At 40.3% G+C, this 16217-nt stretch overlaps 1 long non-coding RNA gene across 3 annotated transcripts in view; it reads left to right on the plus strand.

Moving 5' to 3' along the window:
* The window catches only part of LOC137859460 (uncharacterized), a 50199-nt gene that overhangs the window by 7914 nt on the left and 26068 nt on the right, over nucleotides 1–16217 (plus strand). The window contains exons 3-5 of one of the 3 annotated variants that reach the window (XR_011098302.1): nucleotides 387–647; nucleotides 5000–5103; nucleotides 13661–13860. This is a non-coding gene — a long non-coding RNA (uncharacterized lncRNA). Of the gene's footprint in view, nucleotides 1–386; nucleotides 13861–16217 lie in introns of all 3 variants that reach the window. The other 2 variants (XR_011098301.1, XR_011098300.1) reach the window with 2 other exon arrangements.

Here is a 16217-nt window from a genome sequence, read left to right on the forward strand (position 1 = left end):
CAGGCAAGAGAAACTGGTCACACTTGACTTGTGTATAGGGAAATTGGAGCAAAATAAAGGGAATGATGGAAATTAGAAATTGTCCCTCTTCCCTGAGTCATGGTCTCCCTTTGTGCAGTACCTAAGACTGCAGTGGATCAGTGTTGTTACATAGGGCTTTCTTAGTGAAAAGACAGACAGATTGATGTGGTGTCCCATCAAGGGCCAATCATGCTAATTACTGTACAAATAAGTAATTTAAAAACAGTCAGAGAGCCTATAGTTTTCTTTTGACACAAGATGCAATAGTTAGGCACGTGGAGGGGTGGGAGGGTTGAGAGCCTGCTACATTTCTATACTCTCTCTGTTTCAGCATTTCAATACCATGAGACTGAACTACTTTCCAGGCTTCTCTCTCTAGGTTTGAACCCTGATCTCTCTCTATTTTTTGGAATCACTGAATTCGAAGCCAAGATCCAAACACTGCTCAAGCACTTGACATTCAGAAGGGGGAAATATTCACATTGATGTGATTTGAAATGACAGCAATTTAGAGTAGAGACTACAGTTGATGAGAGAGTGAAGATCCAGATTTCACAGAAGGGAAAGAGAACATCTAGTTACAAAATGTGGATTGCATTCAGTGGAGAAGACCTTGCTCTCACACAGTAAGTTTCAAGTAATTCTGCATTCAATACTGTTTTCCTCATGTAATGATCAATTGGAAAAGAGCTGTGCTAATCAGAAGATATGCTTTCTGGGAAGTGCGCCCGTTCTGTTCTTACAGGATACCTTCCACTGCAAGTACCAGACCTCAAAACAGCCCAGAGAAAAAACCTCTCTGATCCAAGCAATTTAAATTCAATGAATGTGATTTGGCTTGCAGTTAGTTCCCTAGGAAGTAATGAAAGAGGTAATTAAAGACTGGACAACTACCTTAAGTAAAACATTATTCATTAGAGCAAAAGCATTTTAGAGAAACTCCTTTCAGGCAGTGAAAGCCAGCTCCGTGCCTGTCTGGGCATCACTATGGCTGCCCGCTTCCAGAGCAGGGAATGAGGCATCTTTTTGAAGGTCCCACCACAGTCTGCTTGTCCCAGATGCCTGAGGAGGAGCAGACCTGAGTTAACATATAGAAAAATCAGGGAGGTGGTAGGATTTTCCTGCACTCTCTCCTCTCCACCAACATTACTCCCTGATTGCAAGCAGCAGTCCTCCCACCTTTGCTCACCTTTTCTGCTATGCCATTCTGAAACACCTGCTCTAGACTTTCTTCTGTAAAAACAGTGAAAAAAAAGGTTGAAATTGTGGTTTAGATATGATGGCTCTTGCCTGAAGGAAGTGGATTACCCTGGTTAAAAGATCTGTGGAGTGCTGGGAGGACAAAGAGGGTGGAAAAGGGTCATACAAGGAGAGCCTTTGAAAAGGGAATTTGATTAGCACCTTGCTTTTGAGAAAGCAAAAAATATTACCAACTTCAAGAAGAGTATGTCCCAGGCACTAATGGACAGTTCTCCAACGATAACAACAGAGCAGGTAGTAAATTGCTGCTCTGAATTGAAGTGGAACAACATTTGCTATTCAGTCAAGAAACTGTGCATTTTATAAGATCCTAAAAGCAGTTTCTCAGGAAAAAATAACAAATCAAAATATCCAAAACCACTTTAAGTAAATTTACCAAGGTGGTGATAAATAGCAGCATAACTATATCTGTGCACACATCAGTGCACCCACCACTATAGTATTATTAAAATTTATGGGGGGTGTCTAACTACATCTCTCCATTGTGGGTTTGAACACGTCCTTGCTTACCCAACATTGTCCCTGAACAATGGGTTTCTAGTCTGAGTTGAGGTGAGCAGTACTCATACTAGCTTCATTTATAGCATACAGTTTTGACCCTTATGGCTGATTTCACACTGCATCCTGCTTTACCATCTTATAGCATGTGCTAACTAGAACAGTGACTTGGAACTGGGCTGTGTTTCACTCTACCACGAATTATTATTTCTGTCCTTAACGTGTGCTTTGTTATCCACACATGAAGCTTTAGGGACCCATGAAACCTCACAAGAAGCAAACATCACTGTAGACCTTTGTGAAGAAGTCTATATAAATACCAGCTAAACCAGTGCAATCAGCCTCTGAGCCAATTTATTTATTTTTCCAGTCTTCTATTCTCAGTAGTTGATGGTGAATAATTTTTATTTGTAAATACCGATCCTTGATTGAGATAAAATAACCTGACAGTGGAAAATTCACGTTTGATGCCTCAGTTAACCACAGGAAAGAAAATACTTGCTGTATTACCCTGTGGTATGAGAGAAGGGTTAACAACGCTCCCTTGCTGGCATAATAACTTAAAAACTATTTTGTTGAGGCACTGATACTATACCCTAATCGATGTCAATGGGACTGCCAATGTGTGCAAGGACTACTGGGTCAGCACAGGTTTTGCAGGGAGGAATTGGTGTTAATGTCTTTTGTAGTATTTGCAGCTGTCATTATTGCAGGTTCTTATAGCTCAAACCTTTGTGGGTGATTTTGGTTCCCCTGTCTCTACCTTGAGTTGAAGATGATTTCAGGAGTGACTGTGCCTTGGGAGGTAGTGGCCTGTCAACCACCATGCTGTGCTTTTAATTTCACCAAGAGGCATCATGAGTAACCAGGAAATAGATCAGCTCTTCAGTGTTGTAACTGTGGGACTGCTTCATCACTGCAAGACAGTGCAACCATGCAATGAAAACACAGTTAACATCCTCTTGCAATTCTCCAGGTGCATCTTTTTCTTCAGGATTATAGGTTGTTAACTCATTGACAAAGCGTTATATGTGAAGACTGTGAAAAAGGAAGAAAAGACAAGAAAATTATTAATGTTTCAAATCAATTAAGTTGTCATGAAAATTGGTAACCTTTCCCAATTCTTTTGCCATTACTGCTGGCTGACTCCATCACTGCAATATTATTAAGAACATTTTTTAAGTGGGACAAATGTCAGCAAGAAATAATTCATGTAGAGTTGATCTTGCCTTAGGGTAGTAAGAAGGACCAGGTGACATCTTGAGATCCTTTCCAGACTAGTTTGTCTTCTAAAACATTCCGAAAATCTGCTCTCTCAGATCAGCAGTGATTTGCATTCATTTTGCACGGGTGGAAATGAATACACCAGCTTCTTGCAATAGAGGAGTCAGTCCCTATTGCATACAGATAAGGCCCATTTTTAGCTACTAGGACTCAAGATATTCAAACACCTGAAAACTATCTGACTTTGATGTCATGCATGCTGCTTTGCAGATTTTTAATGAGAAAATCTCATATTTGATATATTCTGGATCTAGAAACTAATTGATGAGTAAGCTTAAAACAGTCACTAAAATATTCTTCCTGTAGCTCAGTGTTATTTTGATTCTGCCCATTTAAATTCTTTCTTCTTCCATCTTTCTTAGCATTTCAATTACAGTTCATCTTGAATAGCTAAGAAGGAAATACTTTCACAGAAAACTAAATTGTCATTTCCTTGGTGTAAAATATTTTTTCTCTTCTTGAGCAAACACAAGCCTAACAAAGACCTTTGTTATTTTTCCTGTATTCTGTCTGATGAGATGATATTTTAGGATTAACTTTCATTAAGCTTTTACATAAAAAGAAAAAAAAAATCATTTATAAATTCTTCATAAGCTATTAATCATTTACATGCTGACCTTAAAAATTCTTTAAAACATCTCTACCTGTGAACATTAGAAAAAATAATGGTACACAGAATAATAGCAAACAGTAGTAATGACTCAAAACAAGCTGGCTAGCTAGTTTAGTTTTTGTTTTAATTTGTGTGGCATTTTTCTTCTCTGTTTACAAGGTCTTAGTACTGTCACCTTGGACCTTCCTCTAGAAAAAAGCGAAGACTGAATAAATAGCATGACCTCAGAACTGCTCATAGCACTCATGTAGACTAAGAAGTGGTTTTCAAATTCATTAGAAAGTGTTTTTCTAAATAGAATCAGTGACATGAAGTACAAGCTGTTAGATTTTCAGAAATAAATTGGATAGTAGGAAAAGGTTTCCCAAGAATAGATTAATTGAGCTGTGGGTCTGAGTGTGTTTGTGAAACTTTGCTGTTGAGTATGGAGGCTGTCACAACAGTATAGGGACATACGGACTTACTCCCTCAGGTGTGAAGGTGCAAGAAGTTGTTATCAAACACTGGTAGCTGAAACCACTGTTCAGGATTATACTCCAAGCATAAATTGTGTAATTGCACTCTGGGTAATTGCATGTTGCCATGTTATAGCCTAGGAAGAACTCAAGGGCTGAATGATTGATATTATTATCTACTCTTTTGTTTTCTTCATGGCCACTGTGCAGCAATTACCCTGCATAAAACCTGCCAAAGATAGGGAGAAACCTGCCCTTTCTTTTCAGGCTTTCTCTGAACCTATCCTTCTCTTACAAAGCTGTTTTGCATGGTGATGTTATGTCTAAAAACCAAAACAGAAGTGCTTTGCTTTTCTAGCTAGACACCCAATCTAGACAATCAAAGAAATCTTTTATTTATCTTGTTGTTAAACTGGATTTCTGTGGAAAAAAAAAATCACTTTGATTTAGGAACATTTGATTTAGGAACAGATCCTTACTCATCTTAGGAAATTTTAATCAAATGAGACAATGTTTACTGGGGAGACACAGTGTATGATGGAGGTTTTGCACAGGGAATGACAGAGTTGCCTGGAAGTTTATGAAAATGCAGATACTGAGCTATCAGCATGCTTGATTAATTAACACTTGTTTATATGCTGGTTCTTTCAGGCTTGTTTCAACAACCCAGAACTGATTCTAATAAAATCCCTTTGCGGGTTCTTTTTCCTTCCACACACTTAACTCATGATTGCAAAAATCATTACCACTTTTGATTATAATCTTTAATTAGCAGGAAAATATATGTGTTGAATTATTTAGTTGGTGTTCATTTTCATCATCACATTTTGACAGCTTTTGCATTAATAAACCTTTTGTACACCCACAGACCCTGGGTAGCCTTGGACTATGTTGTTTAAGGACTTCTGTTAAACACTTTGCTTTCCAAAGACCTTAAAACACGGTGTGCTACTGAGGATTTTTCAATCCCAGGTGAGTTTCCTGATCTCTAGCTTGTCTCTTCTATTCACTTTATAGCCTAATGAATCTTTAAAAGCTTTTCTTCTGAGTGGAACCAGTTCAAAAGGAGAGGAGGAGATAACATCTCTGCACAGCCTGTCATGCGAGAGTGGTTGTGTGGCTTGAGGCCAAATTCATCACTCGTCTTCGGCATGGCCTTCTGGGCTGGTCCTGGAGGTACTCAATTGTTTCTCTGTGGGTAAAAACTTTGAATATAGCTTATCCTTTATGATATTCTCAAAGGAGCCTTTATCTGCCTCATAGAAGTGCCCCAGCAACTCAGTGCTTAACCCAACATCCCTTGTGTCTTAAATCTGCATTTCTCGTGAGTGGGTAAAGTGGCTCAAAGTGCTCTCTAAAGGGCCCCAACATCCCTGCCAAGGCCTTTGGTGCTGGAAATATCAGAAGTTAAGGGTACCCTATGAGTTAATCCTGCTCTTATAAAGTGAAGATCATATTATATAATGAGCTTCAAATGGGAAGACACCTGCTTTCCTGCCTGTAGCCTTGTTAAACTCAGTGGAGGTCCCTGCATGTGGAAGTCACCATCAAGTGGTAAGAAAAAGCCTCTTTGACTGGATCCCTTGTTATTTAAGTACACTGCAGTCCCTATTTGTGCATCTCCAAGGTTGTTATCTGAGCTGGCATGGAAGGCTGAGTACTGCTTCCAGTGAACTGGAATCGCTGAAGTTCCGTGCCACCGAAACTATCAGGATTTTAAGGAGTGGATAAGATGGTGAGGTCTGGGTTTTGTCTGCTTATTGCATTTTTATGATTTTCTACCCAATCTGATGAAATTACAGTATTCATAATTGCAAGCATTGTGGGTTAGTATTTCTGCATTCATGTAATTTACCAATGTTAATGAATAAATAAGCACCTAACTGCTGTGGCAAGAGATGCTCCCCAAATCTTTAAATAATAATAAATAATACTGCCACAGTGGAGTGCTCAGGTTGGAACAACTGCCCCATGTGTCATTACACCCATACAATAAACCATTTAAAACTGTTTTAAATGCTTTCTGCCATCACTGGTAGTGGTATAATAATTTTATATGGTTCATTTGCTGCAGCACTTAATTTTCTTTAGTGCTTCTGGAAGGAGTGATTATTATCACAAAAAATGACTATAACGGTAAGACTTAGAAACTACAAGACTGTGTTATTACATGTTCAGTTTCCATCAGGAATTTCTCAATCTATATGAAACTGGTTTGCAGTGTTTGCAGTGGAATGTCACTGTTTGTTCAACCCATCACATTTTTCAGCTGGAAAACCTTGTAGTTAGGTTCTGTTCATCATTGTTCCTTCTGTTGTATGCTGTGCACAAGTGTCCTACAGACAAGGTGGGTGAATTCATGGGTTATGCGCCATGGTACATTAGACTTGTGGAGTTAGTCATATGCCTGCATTAGCCATGTCCAGGGCTCCTGCCCACTTGGCATCATTACTGTCACTAGTCTCTGTGCCACTGGCTTTAGCACTGTGAAAAATTTACCTCTGAAAAGTTTCCTTTTGACGTTTTGGGACTAACTACTCCAAAATATTCACTAAACAAAATATATTTTTTTTTAATGTGAAGTTTTTTCAAATGAAATTCAGCCACTCATTCTAGGTAACTGTATCCATTTAGAGTTGCACTAGACTTTAACAACTGCACTTGAAATACTAATTCAGTTCGGTGCTTCTGACTGTCCCTACGTTGCAGAGTCTGCAACTGAATACAAAAGTATGAGTATTGATTGAAAAAGTAACACAGATAATACAAAATCTGTGTAATTTGAAAAAAAGTTCCTGGAGCCATATCACTTTTTGAGACATCCTTGAAGACAAGATGCTGCATCTCAAGGACTTATCTTCAGACTTGCTTCTTGGCAAATTAATCTTTTCAATTGCTTTTCCTTGCTTGTCAGATTTTTATGCCAGTCTTTTCAGTAAATGAGTTGTTTATACGTATCACCCTTCTGTTAGCTTTAAGTAGATGTTTAAACTGTGATACTATTACATTTTTTTTTTTTAAAGGGACTTGCAAGTCTGGCAACTCCATAGGGGTAGAAAGGATTAAAACAGCATTAGAGCAGAAATGATTAAGGGAACGCTCTTCAGAGTGCACTTGTGTGTTCAAAGTGTGGGTGTCATTATGTTTATTGAGATGGCTGTTAACAAAGCATCAGAAACACAGAAGCTGCGAGCATCCTTACAGCCTTTTCTAGTGCCTGTTGCCCTCTGTGAGCACTCAAAAGCCAGCCAGGAGTCTGGGGAGCGAAGGCAACATCCGATCAGATCCATTTCATGGACAAGTGCAGTACTTTGTTTTGAAAAAGCAAAAATCAGTGAGCATGACAAAGAACCATTCCCAAACCTGCACCTGCCTCCTGAGCTGCAGGTAAGTACTTTGCCTAACGAGCAGATGAGCAGCAGGAAAGCAGGAAGCCTGGTGTCAATGCTGAGCAGTGTGAGAAGCAGAGGGCCTTCTGCTGGAGGAGCTAACAGAGCTGAGAGGTGAGAAGAGATTTTTACTTGGGCTGTGCCACTCTGTTTGCTTCTGTAAGGGGCCTGAGAGGGAGACTTAGCATTTCTGAGTGCATTTTTGAGGAGCATTTCTGCTCCTACTCTGATGCTGATCCTGAGTAGCCACACACTAGGTCCATCAGCTCAGTCCATCATCTCCCCACCTCGCAGGGAAACACGGGATCCTTTGCCTGCGGTGCTGCGGCTGTGCAGCAGTGCTGAGGCTGGAGCTGCTCTGTGCCCAGGAGCTGTGCACCCCTGGCCTCAGCTCGGCAGGCTGCCTGGCTCCTTCAACCCTGCTGCCACAGACCCAGAGAAGGCTTTTTGCTTTTCCAGCAGAGAAGCTGACAAAGCAAATGTGCCTGGCATCCTTCCGGGCTCGAAGGAAGAGCAGGCTGCCTAATGGCCATGCTTTCCAAGGGCTCTCCTGCTGCTTGCGATGTGTTGTCCTTGGCTGCTGCACGCTGGGAGGAGGAGCTGGGAAGGCAGAGGGAAAGATCAGTTAATGTGAAGTTAATGGAAAGCAGGGCAGGGAAAATGAGATTGGAGGAGGGAGATAAGAAGGGATCTCCTGGGTCATGGAATACACTGCTGAGATAGGCAAGCACAGTACAGATCGATTAATTAAAATGGGAGTAATTAAAAACAAGTTAATTAAAGATTAATTGATTGATAAATAGTTACATAATTTGCGTGCACTATAATTAATTGATTAATTAGAAACAACATCTCTTTGTTAAAACATAATCAAATTTTAGGTCTTGTTGGTGAGTTTGCTCTCACTGATTTTTGTTGTTGTTCATTCCTCTGTCTCGCCTCATAAGTACAAACTTTCAAAATTTTTTGTTTAATTAATTCATGGTCACATTAAGCCAGTTTATTTTTGTTACCATTTGGAGAGGAGTGTGTGTGTGTAACCCAACTTGGTGTGGCAGCTCTGCCAGCTGTGCTTTGTGATTGTGTTCAATATCTTCGTAGGTGTTTCCAGGCCATGAATGCCTGCCCTAAAACTCCTTGCAGCATTTGACCTGCCAGCCTCTGAGTAGCAAGATCTCATTTATTCAGCTGGCATGTGGGGCCCTGAGCCTATCCATTGTCATTTGCAAGATATTTCATGGTGGCAGCAATTACTGTAATCTGTCCCTTCGGTAGGAGGCTTGAAGCCCACTCTTTCCATTGGCATGGCTGATCTAACTGCAGAATAAGTCACGTGCTAACAGCTGGACTAAAAACCGCCCACAGATGTTGCTTAATAGGAGCCTGAGTAAGTCCACCCACTGCTGGTACATTTAGTCCTCCTAGAACAGGCAGGTGTATAATCTAGGAAATTTTCCAGTTCAGCCCTTGGAGACATGAATCATTAATGATAAGTGCAAAGAAACAAGGTCCTTTTTACCCATGGGGGGGGAAAGAAAAAAACCATAAACACCGAAAAAAATGAGGTAGGACATCTGGAAGGAAGCAACCAGTTTTTCTTTATGCCAAAGCTAGCTGTTGGCTTTCAGTATGAGAAATAACACAGTGGTCTCTCCCCATACTCTGAAATTTTTTCGTGTGTTACTGAGAGCATTCACAATGCTAGTAGGCTGGGGTCAGAGGCATCAGGCTGTGAATCAGCTGAAATAGTCATGGACTTCTGCTGCTGGTGGCTCTGGGAAGTGTGCTTACATGGCTCACTTCTGTAGCTGAACTGCTCTAGTTTTCCTTCAGGGCAACAAGCTCACGGACTCACCTGGGCTCTGTGTGGCTCTGAGGAGTGCTGACACCCATGGAGGGTCCCTGCTTGGACTCTTTGCCTTCCTATCACAGTGAAACAGCCCTGGCTTTCCCTGCTATGAGGGCTGCAGGAGCACGGCACTCAGGATAGGTGAATTTAGTTGAAAGTGTGGCCTGAGCATCATTCTTACTACGCAAAACAAAAAGAGGTCCATTGGCCTATTTTCAGGAAATAAGAGGCTTCTAGGACAGAGCCCAAAAAAGGCATTCACACATGAAATCCTGTGTATTTCCATAGCATTGACATAGTGCTATGAATGGCTAACGTAAATAATAGCCTGAGAAAAAAGTAAAACCTACTTTTATCCTCTTCAGCAGTTTTTCTCATTGTCTTCCTGGACCTTTTCCAAAATTGTAGTATTTTGTAAAGGTAGGCTGGCTCAAGCCTCAGACAAGCTGCTTGGCAATGGGGAGAAGGGAAGAGAGTCCTGGAACAGCCATCCCTAACCTCAGCTTTGAGTGAGGACTTTCATGGCCATTAGCACAAGGACACTTTGGGTGACCTCAGTGAACCAGATTCTTTTGCCCATTGCAAACTGAAATTTTATCCTCTATATCCAGCAGCTTAGTTTTGCTCTAAACTGTCTAAGCCTGTGGCTCCAGATCTATAGATCTTCACTTCAATTCTCTCTCACTTTGTATTTTGTTCTTACTCAAAAAAAGTATTTATTCTTACTTAAAAAAAATTATTAACTTCATTTAAAGAAAGAAACGGTAAGAAAAGGGTTTTTCAGTTTTGAGCACTGTGATTTACAAGAGAGATGACAGGGTATGGAGCTGCTGCCTGGTCCCTGCAAGGTATGTATAATGCAATTAGTCACAGGGCAACATAAATAGACACTTCTGAATTGTAAGCACTTCTGTGACTAGCAGACATGCTGCTGCCTCATCTGGGAAAAGTACACTTTTTCTGGCATTTACAAAACAGCTGGCAACACCTCTAGAAAGTTTTCTGCTTTTGCCCAGAGCTCTTAGTTACGGAGCCATGAGTTTCATGTGGTGTTAATCAAGAGCTGAGTTAGCCATACATTTTGATGTGACTATTGACTTCTTAAGGACATTAGTTGTGTTTCAGTTTCTTATCTGTTTTTTTGGACTGAATATCCTTGCCCTGGAAAAACTGAAAACAAAAATCTCTTGTTACATTTTTAAAGCCAAAATCAAAATCCTCTTGGGAATGAGTTGTTTTCAGTTCTCTTGGTTTGGTAAACTGCTTTGGAAGGTTTGTTCAACAACTTCTGACTGTTGTTTGTCAAACAAATAGGAGAATATTAACTCCTGCCTTGAGACATTTTTGGGACTTGGCATAGGGTTTCTGGGAAATATCCCAAAAGAACTAACAGCAGTTGATTGAAAGCAGAATTACGTTATATTACATTGGGAAAAAAAAAATCACAAAAAATATTATTTTTATGTTACATCTACACGTAAACTTCATTCACCAAAGTCATCACTGGGGTGGGGAAAGAGGAAGAGTTCTCATTGACCATACATTCCCACAGCAAGAATTACATTTACTGTGACATAAAATAATCCTTTGGATGAGATACAAAACCAGAAGGAAATATAAAGATGAGCCAGAGCAGACCTAGGTGGGTCAACTACTACTCATATGCCTGTTGCATCCTTCCTTGGGCATTACAAATGAGGTAGCTTTTACCCAGTCCTTTGAAGTCCTTAGAATGAAAATGCGCAGCTCTGAAGAAGAACATATGAAGGGTGAAATACACAAGCTGTTTTAGATGTGTATGTATATACTGACAGATGGTATTATACCAAAAGCAATGACCAATTTGCTATTCTGTTGTTGAAAACCCAAACTAACAATCTGAATGTATAGGGAGTCAAGTTTCCTGTTGAAATATATGAATTGCTCTTAATCATGACATTATAAAATAATAAACACTCTCCCTTTAAATGGCTTTGACACAGCTAAAATCAAGCCTATTTTATCAGAAGAATCCCTCAGGACCACAGATTATATAGAGTAGTTTTGCTTCAAATTCTTATGCTTTTTCCACTGGGAAGCATTTTAATTTGTAGTTTTCTGACACTGTCTTCTAAACAGTTTGTCCCCAGCACAATACATGAATTCTACGTGCCATGTTTCATTGGCACATTAGCAAGGACACAGAAAAACTGCATCAACATATCATAAAAAATGCAAAAGCATTGAACACTTATTTACAGCTCAAGCTGTTCCAAACAACTCGGTAGCTGAAATGGCTGAAGACCTACTATTTCTAGGCTCACTGTCTAAATCACACCTAATTTTCTGCGATCTATTGCTATCAGTAGTGGGGAAATCAGAGGAAGATGAAATGAGCAATCCACTGTTGGCAGTGATGTACATGAGAGTGTCTGATTCAGAGCAGACACTGATATTTCATCTAGCAGAGACAGTTCATAAAGTCACGTGCCTTGAGGTGTAGCATGAACAAGTGTGTGGCTGGGCTCCTCTTGACATTAGCAATAGACTTCCTCAGGCTAGCCAAGTCATTTGCAAAGCTGCTCAAAGGCTGTCCATGTTTACAAGATTAGTTCTGAGCAGGACTGTGCTCTAACATTGCCTTTTGCCAGACAGAGAAGAATGCAAGTTTAGGGTCATTGTCTCCTCAGTTTTCTTTGGGACACCTGTTCCACAGAAGCTTCCTTTCAGGGACAGGACTGATAGCATGGAAAACATACATCATACCTCAGATGTGCCTCAAAGCATGTGCTGGATGGGAGGAATCATTTCCATGTATGAGGAGGAATATTTTTTCCAGGACCCATTCCAGGTTGCAAATGATGGGTTTTCTAGTGGGTGTTGTTTAATGTCTTCATATGGACCGAGAAGATCAAATCCCACCACAATTCAGAGTCAAGCACGTGACTGAGTCTGTGGCTTAGTTGATTTACTGCCTTCAACAGATCAGTGGCAGGCCCATTTCAAAAAAAAAAAAAAAAAAAAAAAAAAAAAGGTTAAAAGGTTTAAGGTAGTTTTAAGGTTTAAACCTTTTTAAAACTAAGAGTCTACTTTTCTGATAAATAACTTCATAGAAAGGAAGAAGTGTCAGTCCTGAATGCATAGAAAGGAGATAGGACCTTCACTAGAATATGCTAAAGATCTTTGCATTGTAACAGTTAACCGGAGTGGTACGTTCATATCCCGTTATGAAGCTGTTTTTTTTTAGGGGGGAAGAGGATGTATGGCAGGGTCTTGCTGCTGACTTGGCATGGGGCTGGGAGAGGAATTTAGCTGGGATTTCTGGGACAGCCAGCCTCTACTCAGCTGGATCCAGATCTGTCCCTTGTCTCCGCTCAAGCAACAGCCCAGGGTGAACAGGGGACGCCAAAGGAGCCTTTGTTTTATAGTCCTTTGCCTTTTTGCTCCTAGAGCTTTTTTTTATTATTATTATATTTTTTTTCCTGCATGTCCTCTATTATTTCAGAAGCTTTCCAGTCTTGAAAACTTTTTTTTTTTTTTTTTGTATTTTTCTAGCTTTTAGAATCTGGATCTTGATTGCCTTATATCATGGCTTCCTTGCAGTTCCTAAACATTCTCCCCCCCCCAAAAAAAAAACACTAAAGTTGGTGTCTGAGCCTATAAGGAAGTGTTATAGAATATTTTTATATAAGACAGATTAATGATTTTGAAAGACGATGCATTTGTCATAAGGCAGAATTTTGGCAGAAAACTGAGCTTCAGTGAACAGCTGTTTTCTATCTTGTCACGCATCTTCGAAGATCTAACCTGAATTTTCTCCTGAATTTGAACTTTAACAAAATCACGACTCAATGCTATAAAAAAAAACAAACAAAACAACACACACAAAATGCACACACACAAAACTTCCCTAGATTTAAAAAGTATGAATTCTAATAGGAAAATATTTTTAAATTTCATTCCCTATACTTTTGTCTGTGACCTCCTAAATTGCAATTTTGCTTGGTGGCGCTAACGTAATCACATAGAGAGGTTTCTGCATTACAATTGATCACCCTGGAATTTAGAGTCAAATTGAAACTGTGAAATCTAGAAGAGAAATCTTTATGTAGTATTTCTGGAGGTCACACACTGGGATTTCTTTTTTCTTTAAACAAATCAAATTTCAGTGTTGGTATCCTACATCAATTACAAGAGGTTTCTGAAACAACATTTTATTCTGTGTAAGGTACAGGCAAAGAAACACTTCCAATGATACAGCAGCAGCAAGAGATAACTGTACATTCTTTATCACTCTGTCATTTTATTTCAGAGTAAAAGTCTAATAAACTACCCAAAGTGGTTGCTTGAAGCCTGTCCCTTGGGAGCCTCGCCAGGATGGCAATCTGCTTGCTCACTCTGAAGCGCAGGCAGAGCAGGAATTCTTTCCTTTAATGACACCAGTTCTGCGAATTGCAGCGTGTGAACTCAGCTTGACCCTGAGCGACAGACTTTCCTAAAAATGACTCTTAGGTAATGTGGCCAATTCAAGGTTGTTCCTTTTGGCATATTCTGTGCTCTTTGCTTATCTCTAGAATGAAGCTGAACAGTAATCCATTATGCTTCTCTCTGCTGAGCTCAGTGGGTATCATTTGCAACTGTAGGGAGGAGAAAAAAATGAGCACAGAAAGAAAAAGTCTGGAGCAGGAAACAATGGTGTTGTTTTGGGGAACAATTAAAACCTAATGCATGAGGCTGTTGTTCTTTAGAAAAAAAAAGCATGGAACAGACTGGGAGATCTGTCTGAGAAAATCTCTATTTCAACAGCCAGCTTGGGGCTTGTGCTAGTGATCACGTATACCAGAAAGGTGATGTGTTTCATGCTGAGCTTCCAGGTATTTGCTTTTATAATGCAACATCCTGAAAGATGAGCAGGCTGGACCAGAGTGAAGAGGGAGAGGGAACAGAATGACAGCATTCACCTTCTGGTGAACAAGGTAGTTGTGAACTTGGGCTACGAGAGCCCCTGTAGAGAGCTGTGGTGGAGCACAGGGTTGAGGCAAGGAGGATGCGGCAGCCTCCCCAGGGTTACTCTCAGGGAGCCAAGGGGGAGAAGCTGAAGCTTTCTATTTCAGCTGCCATGACAGGCTTTGAACAGACAGGGAGGAAAAACTGCCCTGCATTCAAATGTGGAAAGTCCGCAGTGTCCCAGAGTGTGTCAGAAGGTAGTTCCTAGAGAACACAAGGGGCAGGGGGGTCCTTCTCATCCCAGTTCTCCTCAGGAAGCCCAGCAGCAAAAGCCAGAGAGTTTCTGTGCTCCCTGCACTGCTGTCAGTATTTGCATGCTTTCCTTCCCCTCCACCATGAGATCAAGACCTATTACCAATGTGTGATCCTCTGGAAGTCAGGAGAGCAAGAACAGCTGGAGCAGCAGGAACAGTCTTTCCCTGCGACTGGTCTGTAAGCAGGCAAACTGCAAGAGGCTGACTTATTACAGGGTACCTTGCCCAAGGGAAAGTTTGTTCTTTGTTCCCTTTTAGCCAAATTAGTTTTTATTCCTAAAAGACATAGATTCCTCTCTTTTAAAATCTCTCTAAAAGAAACGAGGCCCTTGCAGTCATGTCTTAGGTGTGAAAGCTGGTAACTATGCTTTATTTAACGGATGTGTACTTCTTTGTCTGTAGGCTGTGGATTTGCTACAGAGACTGAGAGCTGTGGGGGTCACACAGTGACTGTATATTAACAAAGGCTGTTGAGAGTTTCTGAGATTAAAGTCTCAAGAGTAATCAGTGTGCTGGTCAACGTGCTGATCTCCATGTGTCCAGCTTTGTTATGTACCACCTGTGAAATGGGAAACCAGGATCCTACAGTAATTATGACTGTTATTCAGGGAAATGGTTAGAAATTAAAGGTCATCTAGGAAACCAAAACCAAAAAAATTCAGCCTCAGAAAGAAAAGACACTGATGAAAACATCTTTCTAGGTCTAGGAAGTTGAAAAAACACCAATGCTAACTTTAATCTCCACAGAAACTTGACACAGGGGTTGCAATGTATTTTGTGACTTTACTGGACTTTCCTGCTTGTTCCCAGCACAGAAAACAAATGTAAATCACTCTGGGGACAAGTAACCGTCAAAGGCTCCATTCCTTTCATTCCCTTTCTTGCCATTTCTCTTTCAAACCCCAATACTTGCTTTGCAGAGTTTATTATTAGCAGCTGTGCCTGAAACTGGGGAGAGTGTTGTAAGAGGAGAGCTATATATATATTTTTGCTTCAGATAAAACAGCGTCTCTTTCTTGGCATTGAGTGTCTTGGAGCAACTTCATTGTTTGGCTGCATGGTGTGGGAGTGAAAAGGAGAAGGTAATCTCTGAAAAATCACCTTGAACAACCCATTTAACTCCTAGGCTGCTCTGCAGTCATCTCTGCGTCTGTCCAGCACCCCTCAGAGCTCAGTTGCCAATTTATAGAGGAGGCAGCAGTCAATACAGATGTTTGCAGTACGTATTCTTATATCTATCTCATATTCATATATAGAAATGTCTAGATATGGGTTCGGAAATGTCCCTGTGCCATTATCTGTAGGCATCATTCTTCACTTACAGAGTAGTAAAGAAAGAATAATACTGAGATGGTTATAATGCCTCTTCTCTTATTTAATATGCTGGGTGCAATGGTCTCTATTACATTCCTATAAATTATTAACTCTTTTTTCTACATAAAAAAGTTTAATCTTTACAACTTCCTAACAGATATTAAGACATGATAAAATGAAGATGGCTTCACACTACAATTCATTAGGACTTCTCTTTTAAGAACAAAGTGGAGCAATGTAGTATTAGTGTTGATTTTATCAACTGCTGTCTTCTCTAAGGGAAAAAGTCCCTGA

The sequence above is a fragment of the Anas acuta genome, chromosome 7, assembly GCF_963932015.1.
Source record: "Anas acuta chromosome 7, bAnaAcu1.1, whole genome shotgun sequence".
Taxonomy (NCBI): domain Eukaryota; kingdom Metazoa; phylum Chordata; class Aves; order Anseriformes; family Anatidae; genus Anas; species Anas acuta.